The 19480-nt window shown below is 39.0% G+C and overlaps 1 protein-coding gene across 1 annotated transcript in view; it reads right to left on the reverse strand.

The window, feature by feature from the left end:
• The window catches only part of LOC135301016 (Krueppel-like factor 16), a 263897-nt gene that overhangs the window by 226274 nt on the left and 18143 nt on the right, over positions 1–19480 (reverse strand). Inside the window, exon 2 of the mRNA XM_064421136.1 lies at positions 4099–4169. The gene's annotated coding sequence lies outside the window, so the exon portion shown is untranslated. The remainder of the gene's footprint in view (positions 1–4098; positions 4170–19480) is intronic.

A 19480-nucleotide genomic window follows, 5' to 3' on the forward strand; every position in this document is an offset into this window, starting at 1 on the left:
TAAGCAACAGGGACAATGCTTTCAGAATAGCACAAAATAAGTGACCTAAAAATACGAATTCTTGGCTAAAAATGTGGTCATTCAAAAACCTACACTGAAGGGTAAAGCAACCAATGCTGGTGTCACTTATCTCCTTTCTGCTTAGATTGAGGCAGACCCTTTAGGAAGTTTTGACATTATATGGCAAGAGGAATAATGAACATACCTTTGTTTTTGCCATCTACTATTTTAATCCAGGTATAGTCTTAATGAAAAGAATATGCCTCCTACTATATACAACTTCACTGTGAGTCTGCCATTTCATTCACATTAAGTTTATAAGTCAGATTAAGTTTACAGCAGACTCTAATGGATCTTCTGCCATTACACGTTGTCCCTTAGATTTTTATTTTAAATCAGCTCCTGCTTTTCCAGGAGTTAGTCTGGTATAAGGCTTACTTTCTGATGTGCTTTGCAGGACAGCAGCTGGGAAGATGTTATCACACATACTGCTTTTTTTTACTGGTTAAGTATCACAGGAGTTTATGTAATACATATTCTGAGAGAGGACTCACAGATCTCTATCATTTAACTAGGAAAATTCTTTTCTCATATTTACTCAGGTGTCTAACAGGATAAAGCATTTTGGTAATTGCTGAATTCTTTTCCATGTGTTTACCTAGCCTGTGAAGGTAACAGCCCATGGTAACTTTTTCACAGGTGAGATAATAAGACATCAAACTATGAAGTCTGCAGCACCTGAGTGAACAAAGAACATAAAGGAGGCCTTTCTCACATTCCTTCTCCTCCAACAAAGAAGCTGCAGCTTTTGCTTTTTGCTAACTCCCTCCAGCAGCCCAAGACTTGCCACCAGTGGCTGTGGGTGAGCACACAGCTGTGGGTCTCAGCTGATGGACACAATGAATGGCTTGGAGTTCATTTGAAATGGAAAAAAAGTAGGGAGCTAATTTTGATAAGAGGGTGAGTTTAAAGGTCTCAGGAACAGGAAAAGAATGTAAGCAAAGAGACAGGAATGAGACAAGGAAATTATTATGAATGTTCTGAAAAAGAAAATACGAAGCACCTCAGGAAGGGGAGGTTATGCAAGAGTGAGGACACAGGAGGAAGCAAGGGAACTCACTGGCAAAAAAACAGTGGAAACGACTTCTGAAAAAGCACAGCAAAGGAAAACCAGTATACATTTACAGCTCTCCTTCTCAGATGAACATTCTATTCCCTCTACTGTTAACATTTTAGTATTTCCTTACTGGCTGCAAAAGAATTCTTGAGGTTCTTTGAGCCTGCCACTATCACACAGAGTAGATAGGAGAGAGAATCTCTCAACAAGTGACACGATCAATGTCACAGCTTATGATCATATTCTATCAACAGCTTGAAAAAGCCTTTACCATGTCTTTCTTTTGAGTTGCTAAAAACCAAACAAATGAAAACCAGCACCTGTCCTAGAAAAGCAGAACCTACAAACAGCAGCATCAGCCCATTAAATTGTATGTGGAAAATGACCAGAGACTGGGAAAAACCAGGTCATCTTCAATTGACCATTTCACTGATGCTAGGTGTCAACACTCCTTATATGTTTATTAACCCAACAACCAGTCTTAAAATCCATTAGCTACATCTCTTCAAATTTCTTGTGCTGAAATGTGTAATTGATAGTGTCTGTTGTTACATTATTTGTTCTGCAGTCACAAGAGCTAATCCATTTCTGTGTTCTAGTTAGCTAACCTGGGAATGTCTGTATATGTTGATCATCTAGTGCTAAGCAATTGAGCTAGTGACATTTAGAAGCACACAAGACTCTTGTAACTCAAAAAATCTGCTCCTGTACGTACTTTAAAACAGCTGACCTCAATGCAAGCAACTGCATGAGTCCAAAAGAAAACAGAATAAGAAAAAGCTAGCTGGAAATTCCAACCACCTTGTCATCTTCTCACAATTCTTTATGTAACTCTTCCAGAAATATACCATGAAAATCAGGCAAGTGTGAAGAGGTGTGTGGTGTATTCTAAACCCTTGTCAATATCCTGGTTACTGAGCAGGAATCCCAAACAGCCCCAAGCCTGTGACCTCAGAGCTCACAGTGCTCCCTGAATCACTCAATTCAACTGGAACCATTAATACCAACTTCATTATCCATGGGATCACTTATGCATCAAGACAACACTCATCCCGCTTTTGGGAACAGCTCTGGTCTTCTCCTGGGGTAAGGACAGCCCCAGGAGATCCTACACATCATCCTTGACCATGGAGTGACCACCTGACCACTTCCAGAAACCCTTCCTATCAGCCAGTGACTGCCAGTGCAAATGTCACACCACGTTATGGATGTAACTCCAAAATCAGTCATGGATGGCAGTACAGTTTGGAATACAAAAGGGATGTCTACACTTCAAGGCTGAATTCATGCCACTGAACTGGATATACAACCAATATGAATTCCATCACCACGGAAACCAGGCACTCTGGAAGCTTGAAACATGTCCAAACATTTACTTGATCCTATAAGCATACATATGTAGATTTCAAGTACAAGCAAAATCTGCATTTTGCATTGCTGCTATTGTTTCAGCTGGGGAAAATGACTAAGGATAAAACAGGACAAGTATGAGAATACAGAGGAAAAAAAAATAGGACAGAATATTCTTTTGGATTATATGATGTAAGTACAAGCAATTTTACTGAGATTTCTATCTTATTAAAACGAGCAAGTGGAAGCATAACTGAGAGCCTGAACTAAAAATTATCAAAGAAGGATTCATTATGTGGATCACCCAAAAGCTGGGCACATAAATTTTAATGTATACCTAGGCACCTATTCCAAGCCAGGCATTCCAAAGGCAACCTCATAAGGCCTGAGCAGAGCACTGCTTTAGGATGGCCCAGGGAGACATCCAGCTGTCAGAGGGCTAAAACCATGCAGCAGGAACCTGAGGGCTGCTATTGCTACGGCTCCCCTGACTTCCCACATGACTGCAAGGACACAGTGAAATCCTACAGCCAGTCCTAGGCATCTGGGCCAGCCAGATTCCAAAATCTGCCTTGCCTCTCTCAAAAATCTTATATTAAAAATACAGAAAAGGTATCTTATATTAACATTGCTCTTTACAGAGCTCTAGAACTATGAAGCACTGATCATTTCTTTTAGCAAGATGAGAGTGACATTTAATTTATTTATGTATGCTTTATTCTGGTTTAACATTAAAAATATTTTATCTTCTTTATCTGGTTTAAAATTGAAGAACAAAAAGGTGTATGAGAGTCTGAAAAACAACCTCTGCACATATTCTAGGATGATGATCAAATTTGTTGGTTTGTTGTTCAGGCACATAATTTTAGAAAGGGATATTCATGGAAAAAGAATCAACTGGGAGAGAAACATGACTACAAAAGTTCTGAGAAAAATGTAGTTTGTGAAAAGGATGTTTTATGTCTTCTTTACAAGGGAAATTAACCACAAGAAAGACAGAACTTTTATATTACAGTAAAATTTTTCATACACTGCATGTGAAATAGTTGTTAAATGAGGCATTAAGAAAAAAAAGAAAAAAGAGATAATACTTCACTGCCACTCCATCAAAAGCTGATGCATAATTAGAGAAAAGGCACAAGACATGAATTGCATGGCAAAAGAAGAAAATAATGCAATGAAAGTCTCTAGGCATGTGTGTGAATGTTAGCCAATTCGTCTAGCTAGCTCAAATTTGTATCTGCTTGAATTTGCAGAGCCTTTTTTCTCTACAAATAAAACAAGTGTTTGAGGCACCCTTCTCTCCTTTTTATTTCCTGTATCCGTTGAATTCAATTGTAATGGATTACTTTCAAAAAAATTTAGATTCTCATCTAGCTTTCTAAGTAATTAACTCTTTTCAAAGCCAAATAATAATGTTATAGCAAGAATATTCTGCATATAAGCAGGTGTACGTATCAGCTCTTGTAAAGGCCATTCAGTCCCAGGTTAGGGACAAGCTCTGGGTGACACTGCTCCAGGACAGCCACATCCAGCAAGGGCTGGACACACCTTCCTGGCAGGAATGGTGGTGTCACACTGCCTCTGCTGCAAGGGGACTGTGAGACAGGTGTGTGGGACATGGAACGTACCTGCCATCCCAGGGAAATCCAGGCACGGCTTCCTGGCGCTGGCGTGGCACTGACCAGTCCAAATTCAGGGCCTAGGAAACACAAGCAAACAGCAAAAGCAGCCATCAGCATCCACATCTGCAACGTCTGAGCACAAAGAGGCCCCTTCCCCGCCACCCTACAATGAGCTGCCCCTAAGGGCTCTTTGTCACAGGCTGTTCCACAGCAGGAAAGGCGAGAGCATGCAGAGCCCACCTGAGCTTGCCCAGTGCAGCAGTGAGATCTGTGAACAGGAATTGTAGATAAGGAATGAAGCCTCTGTGTGACTGGAGCATCCTGCCAAACACCACCTATCACCCTGGCACTCTGTGTTGCCATGTATTTTTGTGTAATACTCCAGAAAGAATTTCTAGCCACTATACCCATCTGTCACGGAACGGAAAATAATCCCATACAAATAAAACAAGCAAAAGATGCTTGCAAAGGAATAATAAATTTGGGGGTCTGTAACTATGACATTTGAAGTTTTATGAACATTTCAACTAAAAATAACTTCTTGTTATGCATTATCAAGTGAGATTACATATTAATTGAGCAGTTGTTGTACAAAAGTGTAAATCTCTCTAAAGATTAGAGCAAATTATACAAAGTTTAAGATATTTTAAAATGAAGATATGTTGCAATAGGACACGAAATAAAACAAGATGGACACTGGAACTCCAAGGTAAGAGGAAGGAAAGTTTATTCTCTGACTCCAATATTTATAGACTTTCAGAAGTGACAATGGATTGGAGAGTGACAGTCCCACCTCTCCAATGACACCAGACAAACCAACAGTCCATCACATTTCCCCTCCTCCAGAAAAGAATGTAAAACAATAATTATTTACATAAAAGTGCGTGAGAAACTCCATTACAAGAATGTAAACATCAGAAGGCTTAGAACTTAGAAGAACAGGGTAACAAAGATATGTTGAAAGTAGCTATTTAAAAAGAAAAGCAGTCCTAAATATAAAAACTCAGAACTTGAAACAGCTTGGTATGTATCATGGTATGTATTATAATTTAATCCTGACCTAGGGGATGAAAAGCTAATGCCACAAAATTTATCTGTGGTGACAAACCCTCAGATGTGAAGTCAGAGTTGTTCTCAGACAATGGAGTGGAACGAAAGGCAACGTCTGGGGCCTGGGCAATCTGCTCATGACCCCCACAGAACCAGTTTGCTATGGACACCTTCCTTCCTCTGCTGCTGAAAACACTGGTCACTGTTTAACCCGGGCCTCAAACTCTTGGAAATTTAAACAATATGCAACCAATATTTAAATAGTTTAAAATAAAAATAATGGAAGACTACTCAAATTGAATTTACAGGGTGAACACTTAAGATTGTTGTATTTGGTTTTTTATTTTACTGAAATAAAATGCTGAAAGTTTTTTTATTTTACTACACCAAACTGTTTTGATTACAGAAGAGACACTTGAATTGGCAAAAAGCACTTATATCTCACCTGTGAAAAGTACTGTGAGCCCAAATAAAGATGTTACTTTATCTTTCAAAGGACAATGAACTCGTAGTCAATTTAGAGGTGAAAAGTATATACTGAAGGAATATTTTTATATTTAGTAAAGCTATGTATCTTGTAAAATTAAATATCTAAATCCAATTCTTAAATATTGATCTTCTATAAGAACTTAACAGTTAATACTAAAATTATACTCCATCTGAATGAAACCCTCTGTAAATATTTGTACTATTATAAGTCATAAAAAATACATGCCCTGTATTAACTTTGTACAAACTAGTGAGATATTTGCAGGGTAATGAGTTCTTTTCAGTGTAAACCACTAAAATGCAGCAGACTAATTCCTCTCTTTTGGATGCTATACCATACAGAACAGGAGTTGTGGAATACATTTTTACCCTCCTGAAGTTCTCTAAGAATCTCTCATTGCCACTGGCAGTCATTCTCCAGCACAAAGTTAATTAGAAAGTGCTAGCTTACATTTCACTTCATTTAATTAAAGAAAATAAATGTTATTTCCTAGGCAAGCCAACACAATAGAAAATCCTAAAGTTAATAGCTATTATAGTTTAACCTGTCAAGCAAAACCACTTTGTAATGGCAAACACCCCCGTCTGATATCCATGTGATACAAAGAAAGACATCTCTGTATCATGAATAAATCATGAGAATGCTGATGGAACCAGAATGGCTGCAGGTTATCACCAGAAATCCTTTCTAGGTTGCTCGTGCTACCCAAGCTGTATAAATCTGAATGAAAAACCCGAGCTGACAACTCATATTCAGATGGAACACCTCACGTTTCAGTTCATATGCTCACTGCCCCTTGTCCTGTCTGGGTACCACTGAAGTGAATCTGGTCCCATCCTCTTGATACCCACCTTTCAGATACTTTATTGCTTTAGTACTTTATTCAGATACTTTATTCATAAGTTCCCCTCTACTTTGTCTCTCCTCCAGGATGAAAAAGCCCAGCTCATTTCTTTTATTTGTGGTTTTACTAAAAAATAAAGTGCAAAGGAATTGTTGAAACTAATTATAGGAAAAATCCTCAGCTGTGCAAAGGGCCTGTGGAAGATATTCAATACTACCTAAAACCCTTTTGCTAGAATACTCAAAAATCTCCTGAGGGTCTGTGAGAGAAGTGCCTACAGACTGCAAACCATTTGGGAGGAAAAGCCTGGACATTTGTCAAGAATAAACTGCACCAAGGCCCCTAAAGAAAGGGAAGGAAGTCCTTTTCACGCATTTAGAGTTTCCACTTCTACAACAAAGAGACATTACACTGTAAAAAACCTCTACTGCTTCACCTTGCTGCCATAAAAACTGCACTGGGCAGCTCCAATTATAACAGATAAAGTTAAATTCTACTTGTTTTCATCTGATCTAAAGAGAAGTCATGCTCTGGCACTCAAAACAATCCATCACTATACTTCCACAAAAACGAGCTTCAAGAGTCCTCTGTAAAACTTGTCACCATTTCCTCACATTGTATTTTCAGTGTGAAAAACACAAAGGAAGTTACTTCAAACATGATAGAAGGTAAAGTGTAAGGACAACAGAAAAGGAGTGAACCAATATTATCAAAAACACAGTATTGCAAGATAGTCTAGCTTAATAAAAGACAATTTATGTGGCCTGTTTAATTACTGAGTTTGAGGCACTGGTATTAGTTTTTTATGCAGTTAAATCAGTTAATCAGTTGATTAACAGTTAAAGCCATCTGTATATAAAAAAGCATGTTCAGCAACACAAAATGAACAGACAGTTAAAACACAGAAACCTGGTTGGTTTCTCCTTTGCTTTACAGTGTCTAACCATGAATGACCCCTCTATATTTGTCCAAAAGCAGCCAGCAAACACCCGTGGTGGCTGGGTATTCATTCCCTGTTGTAGGAATACACTGGCCAGTGCCCAGTCAGACCACGACCTGTGTACCTGTTTCACCTTTCACATGTGACACGTGACAGAATACAGTTATTCCTACATGCTAACTTTAAAAAAAAAACAAAAAAAACCAAACAAAAACTCCCAATCCCAAGTCTCTTTAATCACTACAAAGTAAAACTGGGAGCCTTCAACAGGATTCACTTTTGTGGTATTAAAAGACAAAATAAAAAAGCACAAACTTGGCTTTGGCATTTTCTTTCATGAGGCTTGGAAGAGCTCAGTATAAATGAAAACTGGTTTTATTTGCAATGGCCACAGAAAGTTCTGCTCTAAAAACCCACAGTTGTGTGCGTGTAGGGGTCTTGCCTCTTTGCCTCTCATATGGTGTAAAATTGCCCAGAATTCAGATTGCTATAGAGAAATGCAGCCCCTGTAATTGCTATCAAGGTCAATGAGAAAAGGGTAAGTGCTTAAGTGATGGATATATCATTTACATCACCCTGGCACCCTGGAGCAATGTTAACATGAATTTTTAACCTGTTTAATGTTTATTCAAATATTGCAGTTGTGAAAAAATAAAGTTACCGCCTGAGTCTATTCAACAAAAACTTCTGTCTTCAAATATGTGTACTGCTTTTTAGCTAATGATCTACAGCAAGATTTAGAAGAACTGGACTTCAAAAAACCAAAATTAGTCAAATGGCCTCACCTTCCCTTTCAAAATATGAACAACACAAAGATGCTCCAGGTTGAAAACAACAAAAATGTAAAATCATAAAGAGTAACTTTATTTTCTCACAATTTGGGGGTATGTTTTTTGTGCAATTAGTTAACTGTTGTTAACATTTACTGAACTAAGCTGAAACATCTCGATTCCAATCCACAGTCTGCAAAGCTCAGTCTCTGGACTACATCTGTTACCAAAATGCTGCTAAGGGAAAGCAGATTTGTTTAGGTTAGCCAGGAATGTGTTCCCGGTGGATTTCAGTTACAAGGATACATAGGTAGTGAAATGATAGATATCTGTGAGGAGGAATTCTGACCCAGATGTACTTTATGTTCTTTCAATTGCTTTATTTATCATTCCTATTTAACACCTCCTTAAAGCCACTTGGCACAGTTCTGAGATCAAAGCCACCTTTTGCTAAAGAGCAAAATTGATGCATAGTTCATTAACCAAACCAGAAAACACTACTCTTGATGATAGGAAAAATGCAAAAATACCAAATTCACCTTCTTTCTTTGTTTTCCTTCACACCTCTAATTAGAAAGCACACAGCAGTGGGCCTATGCTAAATTTATCATAAGTGCAGGGAAAAAAGAGGAAGTTACTGAATATTCTCTTTTACAGCTCACAGCTGACTTGAGAAAACAAATCTACCTGTTATTCTGAAGGTATTTATTTTACCCTAAGAAATATAACACTCTCCACACACCAAAGACGACATTACCTTCCTCAGAAAAAGATGTCTTGTCAAACTTGCCAAAAATCTGTATCAATTCATGTACCTGACTATCTCTTAGGAACAAAACTGACTCCTCCTAAGTCACTGAAATACCACAGAATTATGTATTTGGTAAGGTCACATTTTATGCAGCTTGTCTGCAACTCCTAAACCAAAATTTGGACTCAGTCAGTGCCTTGGTTAAAAATACGTGGAAAAACAGTGCCAGTACCAAGGGGCACTAGAAGGTGATGTAAAAATTCTGACCAAGAGCGCTGTAACGCCAGTAGATGTGGTAGAGGAAGGCAAAGGCAATCTAAATTGCAGAACATTATCAAGCAGATATCATGTCACACTCTGTGTGTACTGTAAGAGAAGTGCAAAGCAAGGATCAATTCAGAAGTGTCTCTTTTCTTTTTCAGGACACATCACAGAATTTCTGAGTTGGAAGGGATCTTTTGAGATCCCCTGTTTAAGCAGGGTCATCCAAGCCAGGCTACCCACAACCATGTCATGTCTTGTCCTGATTCTCTCCACAACCTCTCTGGGCAACCTGCTTTGGGTTTTGACTACCCTTGCAAGAACAAAGTTCTTTTTCTTACACTTAGATGGAACTTCATGCTTTTTTTTTTTTTTGTGCTTCTTGGCTGTCACTGGGCTCTACCAAGAAAAAGTACACCAAGAAGAGTCTGGCTTCCTCATCTTCATCCCCTGAATAAACACCTCTGGTACTTATACACATTGATAAGACCAGAGGCCCCTGAATTCCAAACCTTCCCCAGGCTGAAGAGTCCCAACTCCTAAACTCTCTCCAGAGGAAAGATACTCCAGTGCCTTAGTCATTTTCATGGCTCTTTGCTGGATTCATGCCAGTATGTCCAACCTTCTCTTGTACTTGAAACCTCAGGACAACACCCAGCATCCTAGATATCATCTCACCAGGGCTCAACCTGCTGTCCATGCTCTTCGTAACGCAGACCAAGTTGCTTTGGCCCTCCTACTGCAACTGTGTGTTCCTGACCCACAATCAGCTTGGTGGCCATCAGGATTCCAAGGTCCTTCTCTGCAGAGCTGCTTTCAAGCACATACTGGTGTATGGGATTGCTCCTCCCCAAGAGCAGGGTTTTTTACTTCCCCTCACAGAGAGACTAGAGGTTCTTCTCTGACATTTCCCTAGCATGTCCAGATCCCTCTGGGTGGTGGCACAAACACCTGGCACATCAGCCATTCCTCACAGCTTTGTATTATTTACCAACTTGATGAGGGTGTGCACTGCCCCACCGAGGTCATTAATGAAGATGTTAATTGGTGCTGGCCACAGTACAGACCCCTGAGATGCCACACTAGTGACTTGTCTCTGGCTGGACTTCTGCCACTCATCACAACCAGGGCCCAGCCATTCTCAATCTCCCTCAGTGTCCATTTATCCGACCCTTACTTCCTTGGCTGGTTTGTTACAGGTAGTGTTGAAAGCCTTACTGAAGCCAAACTAAGCAGAATACACTGCTCTCATCCACCAAACTTGTCACCTCATTACAGAAAGCCATCAGACTTTGCAAGCATGATTTCCCCTTCATAAAACCAGGATGAAAACTTCTAATAATCTTCCTGTCCTTCGCACTTCTGGAAATCGTTTCTACGATTAGTTGTTCCAGTAACTCAGCTCCTGAGGTGAGGCTGACCAGCCTACAGTTCCCCTTCTTGAAGGCATCTGCTTTACCACAGCCTTCAGAAACCTCTACTGAATACAGGAACCTTTCAGAGGTAATTGAGATTGGCCTTGCAATGACACCAGCCAGCATGGATGCAATCCCTCGGGCCCCACGGACTTACAGATGTCCAGTTTGTTATAGTGTTCCCTAACCTGATCCTCCTCAAGATCCTCCTGATCCTCACCAAGAGTGAGTCTTTGTTGCTTCATACTTCTCTTTGGGTCTCAGGGACCTGGGTTTCCTGAAAACTTCTCTTTTTATTAGGGGATCTTAATATATTGATGAAATCCAAAGCTCTTCCACATCAAATCCTATTCCCAGCTCTCCCCCACAGCAGACTGCACATGAACAGCAGTATTTTCTCCTGGTTCTTCTCTACATGTAGTTATTTAAAGTTAGGAACTTCTATTGCAGTTCATGACAGTAAGATGATGTATAGTAAAAGAAATATCAATGGAAAATTTATAGAAGAGCAATTCCATTGACTGAACTATTCAAAAATAAAACCAAACTCATTCCAGCTTAAAGCATGAGGCAGAGAAACATGATGTTTCATGTATAAAACTTACAATCAATGTAGAAAACTTACATTGTTTTTAGATAAGCCTTAAAGTAGCCAACTATAATAATTACTTCTAAAGTGATGAAAAGAAATACTACCCTTTCACATGAGAGGTTTTTTACTGTTATGTAGGATTCTTCCTTAATATGGAATGAAGGCACAAACAGATACAGAGTAATTTAAAGACTAAAAATTGAAATATATGAAAAATACCATTGTGGTGAGTCTCATGTGAAGTCCACCAGAAAATGCACTCTGCCAAACTGGCACAATAAAATCTGTGCCCTTGAGATCAATCTGGTTCAATCAAGCTCATTAATGTAAACGTAACAGTTAAGCCTGTACATAGGTTTATTTCCATGCTGGACCTCTCCCTTCCAAATGTGCTAAAGTTGCACTGTATTTCATTGGTAGAGTCTCTGAGAAAGGGGTTCTGAAATGGAACTGCATTTCTCAAAATTGTGATTGTAAACCTGTGTGAGAGATCACCTGGGTTTGAGATTTTATGTGGCACCTTTGGCCACTCACACCCAGGACAAAAAGGAGAAAATGAATACATTAGTACTGACAGTTCACAGGAACAGAGTGAAGGGCTGAGACTCTATTGATACTGTAAATCAGTGCTTTTCCCAGGGCCAGCTGGCAAACACCATTTCATGTACCACTGATGGGAAGCATAAACATGCTCTGCAGACATTCACACCTCCATTCTGTAGTTACTAATACCATTTCAAATGAAGGTTTGAAAAATACCTTCAGGGATATTGCCAGGTAAGATTCTGACAGTGCCTCTGCATGATCATGACAACACGCCTAATAACCTCTGAGAAACCAGAAATGCTGCCATGCCAGACTTTGATTAAGGACAAACTTTGAAATCAGGAATCTTTGTTGTATATGCAAGAAGGCTGCACCAAATTATATACATGCATCTGAAGTACCAGAAGTGTTCTTTCACACATGGAAAAATATTGTCTATTGAAGGACAAAAGAAAGTACAGATCCAAAATCTGTGTGCCAGACATGCTGGAAAACTGCATAAATATATGGAGAGAGGATGAGGGAAAAAAAAAAATCAAACTCAACCCAAACCCACACAGTGACCAGCTGCAACAAGGCAACAAATACCTCAATGAGAAGCAACAGCTGGAAATAGTCAATTCCAGGACCTACTGCAGACAGAAGCAGAGATCCTAAAAATGTAACAGGCCTAGATGGAAGTGACAAGAAAATATGTTCTACAAAAATCAGCATATGGAATGGGACTGTTTCTCAGTGTGCAGAGAACCAAACTACTAAATTATTTTTATTCTTCTTTTTCCATAAGTCTTAAAGTTGTTCTAACCATCTATTCCCCTTCCTTTCCCAGACTCCAACATTGTGATGCTGCAGTAAAGGAATAAAAGTTTCTTCAATGCAAGTCTCTGTACTCAAATTTTATGACAAGTGTTTGCATCTTATATAAAAAGTTCAGAATTATGTCATTAATCAACATAGTATCTACAAAAAAAAAAAAAAAAACCAACAAACAAACTTTTTCCATAATAAAATAACTTATCGCACACATTTGCTTTCATTGCATACTAGCTTCCAGGACAAAGAATCAGATATCAGTTTTGCTTGTTTTCTTTACTTTTGATCTCATGTTTTTATGAGTCCTAAAGACTGCTAAGAAATACCCACCCTGGTAAAAGGGGATGGTCTAAACAAACCCAAATTACAAACCTAGTTACAGCAGAAATTCCTCATGACAATTTGCACGGATTCCCACTATTCCTTTGGATTTCTCTTGTATCAAAACCCACCTGCAACATATGGACATATTTTTTGTCAATCCTCTTTGGGGAGGAAGTCAAAATTTTACTGACATAATGGAAAGATGGTATTGAAGGAAGACAGAGAGATGTGGGAAGAACAAAATCCCCAAGCAGAGGACAGCAACATTAGAGAGGAAACACAAGGAATGGCAGATGTTGCTGGTGACATTAAGCAGGAAAGCCCAAAGTAGAAAAGAGCTCAGCTAACCTTCAATTAGCTGTAAGATGCACATTTGCTCTGCTTGGTCTATGTGCAGCTAGGAAGACTTGTTAACTCCCTGCAGCATGTTTGGACATGTTAATCACTTCGGGATCAAAATAATAATCTTGGGTTTCCTATGCAGTGGTAAAATACAGCATCAAAAGGCTTTTCAAATACTATTTACATGGTATGCCTCATTAAGTGCTGTTTCAGTGCCATTCTCCCATATACATAAAGGGGGGAATAGTGACTCCATTCCAAATTGAAAGAGTGACAGCTATGTAAAGGGGGGAGGTCACATACAGACACCAATTTAGTGGTGCTGAACCTGCCCACTCTGGACCTGAACCTGACCAAAAATACCAAACTGGAAAAGAACAAATATGCTCTTTGCAAATATCTCTACTAAAACCAGTCAATGTATTAAAGTCAAAATAAGAATCACTAGTTCTGATAATAACATTAAGTTAGCTTCACACTTACAATGTGTTTTTTTTTAATTGAGGCTTAGAAATCATCACAAAATAAATAAACTGTACCTTTTTTTCATCTGTGTACATATACCTCAATATCCAGTACATCTTTAGTTTCATCTTTAGCCACAGACAATGGAAAGGTTCAACAAATTAAAGTGACTTGACTGTGGTTTAAGCTCAAACCTCTGGCAAAACTGGACTGCTGAACTCCCCATTATCTATCTTCTCCAAAAGCCCAGTCATGGTTCCCCCAAGCCTTTCTCAGACACTGGGAATGATCAGAAGACACATAAACTCATGCCAGCTAACAAAAGGAAGCGCAGCACTGTTCTATTCATCAGGTGTACCAGTGCAGCTCCAAGAGGAAGAATTCAGTGTCATCATTCAACTTGTGCTCAATAGCTCCAGCCCCCCAGAGCTCTGAGACTCACCCCATCCAGGGAAAACACAATTCTCTGTGGCTCCTACAGCCCCAGAGACTGGGGCACACAGAAGTCCACCTGCAGGCTGTACAGAAGGCTCCTGTCACAGACAGCCCTCAGCTGGGATGACATCAACCACAAACATGAAACCTTCTCTCTCTGCAGCATGAAAACAACAGACATACTAGTTATCCAAAGGGGAGAAACCTGCACAGTCTGCAGCAAATTTCACATAATTTATAACACAATAGAGAATCTTAATTTAATAACATAATAGAGAATCTTAATTTTGAGATGCATCTAAGGCAGAGAAAATAATCACTGTTATACATATAGTTTGATGGCAATTAGCTCAAACATGCTTTTAAAAAAAATGGTTGTTCAGTTAAAAAAAAACACAACAAAAAACATGGCCAATGAGATGCACAGAGTGTACAAGCATATAGAGAGCTTTGCTTGGAGTGCCCACATATCCACTGCAGAGTGGACACCTGTCAGTGTGATGTGACATCAGATTAGAAAAAGATTTTAATTTATCTTAATAAGGATCCCTTTCACCATAGAAGTTAAGTTTGTGTTTTGTGATACTGCTCCAATTCAAAAGAGCATAACGGGACATTTTACTGCCTGAAGAGAGACAGCCATTCTGACACCCCCTCCTCTCCAGGAGGTTTTCACAGAGATTCATGTTCTCAGTGAGCCAGAAGTTACAGGGGATCTGAAAGCCATTGGAGCTTTTCTAATTCCAGTACCCATCCACCTTCATTAAATCTCCTTATTGCTTCAATCATGGCAAATTCAGGATGTGATACACAATTTACCAACTCTTTCAGTGAGTCTTAGCAAGTCCACTTCTTAAAAAAAATAAAAGGCAGGGGGACAGAAGAGCAAAAATTTTCCTTCTTTAAGTCCTTTGCTTTCTGCACATATTCAGATATGGGTGGACACAAAGGCCTATGCTTTATAGCTGACTTTATGACTTAGTGCAGCAGTAAGTGATTACAAACATTCACTTTGCCTGCTATTTCTGTAATTTTCAAACAAAATCTCTTTTCCCTACAAGCACAGAGCCTGCCTTTGCATACAAGTCTCTTAAAGGAGGATTCTGTTAAGAGTCTCTGAAATGAGCCTTAAAGACTGCTGAGAAATACCTGCTAAGAGTCTCTCAGAAATGAGTCTCTCTTTGTACTTCTAGAAGAAGAAAAGAAATTTGCCTTCAAGAAATGCAAAGGGAAAGGTGGTAAAATGAGCAGATCCCTAGCCAAGAGGTATTATGATTCTGTACCATTACAGTGGGAAAAAATGGCTTCATTTATGCAGTAGATTGCAAAGTAAAGAGAAGGATTACAGTCTGATAGTGAAAGAAAACAACATGCTGGCTATAGTTCCTGTGACTCTTCCAAGAAGCAAAGTCAGAGCACAAGGAACAAGAAATTAAATGGAAAGGCAAAACAGGAAACATGGGCACCTGGAGAACAATCATGTAAAGAAAAGAGACAGAGGCATCTCAACACACACAGAGGAAAAAGAAACAGCAAAGGATGCAGAAAAGGTATCCAGGGAATTGCAACTGGTGAACAGAGGTCCTGGGCCAAATTTTCATTCAGGATGACAGATAAGCCTTGATGCTGCTTGTTGCCTCATATGTAAGATTTAAAGTTTAATTTTTTTCAGGGAAACTGAGACAATTCTCACCTGATTTTTTTTATTTTTTATTTCAGAGTAACATTAAATGATCAACTGACTTTGCTTTTATCAGTGTACAACATGCCACAATAGAGATAAATGCATCTCTAAAGGACAGCTTTTCAATACCATTAAATAACATATTAGGGGATGGGGAAAGGCAGAATTTACACTGACACAACTGCACCTGAGTAACATGTGAAGCACATAAACCATTTGGTTGCAACTACAAAAAGCAATTTAGCCACTGGAATTCCATGCTGATTTTCTGCTTTCTCAAAGAAGAGGGGCTTGAAAACCTGCTACTGACATAGCAAACACAAAAGATGCACAGAAATATTTGTGTTGGAAATCTTAAACATTCATGACCGATATTAATGTAAATCAGACTGTTATTGAGTACTTTGGCCAAACTTGCAAAAGTAAAAATTAACATTTACATTCTTTTTAAGGTTACAGAATATGCAATGAGTTGCAGCAGATTTCAGCACTGTTACTGCATAAAATAAACCAAACAACTTGTAGACTGTACCTGATTTTAAACCTGAATACAGCTCACACTCTGAAACAAACACAAACAAGCTGAAAAAGTTAGCTCCTAAGAAATCCACACTCCATGGACTGAGCTTTTCCTGTTTTGCATGACTCAGGAATTCGTACCTATTATTACTTAGGGAAATTAAATTAAATATACAACCCCAAGAAGCCATTTCATAGTAACTATTGTGTCATTTTTCTCCTAAGAAACATTAGAGTGTAAATACCTAGAATGTGACACTGAGAGGGAAAGGTTCCAAGCTATTTGCAGAATGTAGGCAGAGACAAGGATCTCTGTTCTTCACAACTCCCTAAGCTCAGAAATGTCAATTAGGCACTTGCTAGTAGGAAAGGCATCCTGTAAAAAGAGTCATGGTTTGGTGAGAGACTACAGTTAATCTTGTAGGTTTTGGAAAGCAAAATATTGAAAGTATATGTTGGCAATTTTAGTTTATCAATCCAAAATTACTAAAGATCTTGCTTGCTAAACAGGAAAACTGACAGCTCTTTTCTCTGGTTTCATCTTGGGTTTTGGGGCTTGAGTTTTGTTAACTCAATTGGTCTTGATTATGCTGTTAAATTATTGGTCTTGATTATGCTTGTGATGATTAGTCAGCTCCAGTACACCATATTCTCTATTTTTTAAATTTTATGTCAAATTTCAATTGAGAAGTGAAGCAACTTAACACAAAAGACAAGACTTTTTAGTGATCTCAAACTCTTCACACAAAACCTTTTGCGCAAAAAGGAGGCCAACCCAGATACAAGTGAAATTACTCCTTCAGTTCATCAGTCTTTTCATCATCAGCACAGTGATTCTATAGACATATTCAGAAAACTAATATAAATGGGCACAAACATCAAAGCAAACTCTCAGTTTTTACTTAGGCAAAAGCCAGCTGATTCTTCATGTCATGGTCACCTAGCTGTAATTAGAAGGCACAGGCCACACCTAATCCCCCACTGACTGAGCTTTCTCTGCAGGGGGAATACACATAATAATATATTAGGTATAATCTGGTATGTGGTGATATGGTCTGTTTATAACAAGCAATATAAAAAGGATCAAGTAGGATTTGTGATAAGTATTTATGCGTAATTTCTTCTAGTTTAGCACTTTTTAGACACTATGACATCATTGCTAATTCCAAACCTCTTGATGCAGTTAACCTGATTTATAAGAGTATCACATTCCCACTTGGGCACAAGAGAAACAGAATACTGAGCATCACCCCTAAGACCCTTCCCAAAGGCACCATCCAGTGTTTCACTGAAGATCTTAAACTCTAATAACACAAAATCCCAGCCATTAAAAACCTTCACACATGAACATATCCACTTACTGTTTCAACAAAAATCTTCTAACTCAGACCTGCAGCTCTCCTGAATAAATTGATTCTTTGTTTTACTTTGTCCCCACCTAGGCAATAAGAGATATTAGAACTGAATATAAGGAACACCATTATTAACAGATTGTATTAATTACCTTATTAATGATGTTAAAAATTATGCAAAACAAAGAATACTCAAGATTTTACAATGTACCCAAAGGTTCATTGTGTCAATGGCAGCCAACACATACACATTGCTGTCATAGTAGGAACCTAAAATGAAATTCCTTCTAAGTAAATTAACAAAATTTCCTTCCCTCAATTTGCTCCTTAGTGGAAGAGTTAACATGGCAAACCTGCTGTCTAACCACAACAAAAATTCCAGTGAATCCCTGCATTACCGTTCCAGTAGGTATGCAGCAGAAGAACAGCATCAGCCAAGCTTTAAATTAAATCTGAAATGCAGGACATTATAGAAAAAAAATATTTCTGTTTGTACAAAGCATCCAGCATTGAAAGAATGAAACACAATATGTCTACTCTCAGCTCAAATACAGAAAAAAAATGCTTACTAAATTCACTGCCTGAATTTTCCAGTCCCCACATGGTTTCGCCACTGCTGCACTCCCTTTACAGCCAAGAGATGAAAGCAGGAATAGCTGAGTATTCAGATGGCTGCAGTAGTGAGGTCTGGAATTCCAGTCACTCATTTAGATCTGAGCAAAGCCCCGTGAACTTATGCAACAATTGTTTCTTGGATTGCATCACACATTTACTTCATGTAAGATCCTGATTATTTTAAGTACAGAATTAATCTTTTCAGATGCAGGTCTGAGCTGGCAGTACAAACGAGCAGCTGCTCCACTGGGTGGTTTAAGTAATGTACCTCTTCCATGGAAAGCAGGGAGTTTGCAGTGGTGACACCAACAAGAAATAGGATCTCTCTGTTGAAAGGTGTAAGACATAGCTGGAGCCATAAATCAATAGCTGTTTTGAAGGCCAAACTCAGAAACATGCTTTGCTTTCTCTCAGCTTGCCATCAAACATCCATCCTCAGCAGGGACCAAACAGCTCCTCCAACAGGTACTTCTAAAAGACTTTTTCCACAGGACCTGCTGCAGTGATTTAGGGCAGCCCCTAGATCCTGTAAAATTTTCTCCTTCATCTTTGGATCACTAATTTTTTTTTTTTTTTAATTCTCTCCAGACTAAACACATCACAACAGCACTGCAATGACACGACCTCTGTCTCTGCAAAACAGGACTCAATCACCTCAGCAGAGGCAAGACCAGGACAATGTAAACCCTCCTAGGGCAGGGCTGTAGTGCCTCTGATGAAGATAAGGCACTTCTTTCCTTTATTCAGACACTTCCTTTTTGCAAACTTCTCTCAAAAATTTGCTGAGTGTGGACAATCCTCCGACAATTTCATTTTATCAGGGATGGGCCAAGCTTCTCCTTGCCCCATATAATACTCCTCAAATCCTGCCAACATTCCCTTATGTTTCCCCCTACCACCCATTAGTTTGTCTGCAGTGCTGCTGCCTCAGGGCTGCACAGGGCTGGGAGAGCCTATAGAGAAAGACTTGTATGAAACTGCAGCATCTAATGGGGCACCCCTGTCAGGCCTGGCAACAGTTCTGAGGTTATTGGTCACAAAAGACAGACATGGGACAACTGAGTAATTCTCATCTTCTTAGGAAATCCAGTTGATTGGGATACTATCAAAGCTTTTCTCTGCAAAATCTAAATCTGAAGTTTAACACAACATCACAGCAATCTTTAGTCTGAAAGTCTGA

Source organism: Passer domesticus, chromosome 5 (assembly GCF_036417665.1).
Source record: "Passer domesticus isolate bPasDom1 chromosome 5, bPasDom1.hap1, whole genome shotgun sequence".
In the NCBI taxonomy this organism is placed as follows: Eukaryota; Metazoa; Chordata; class Aves; order Passeriformes; family Passeridae; genus Passer; species Passer domesticus.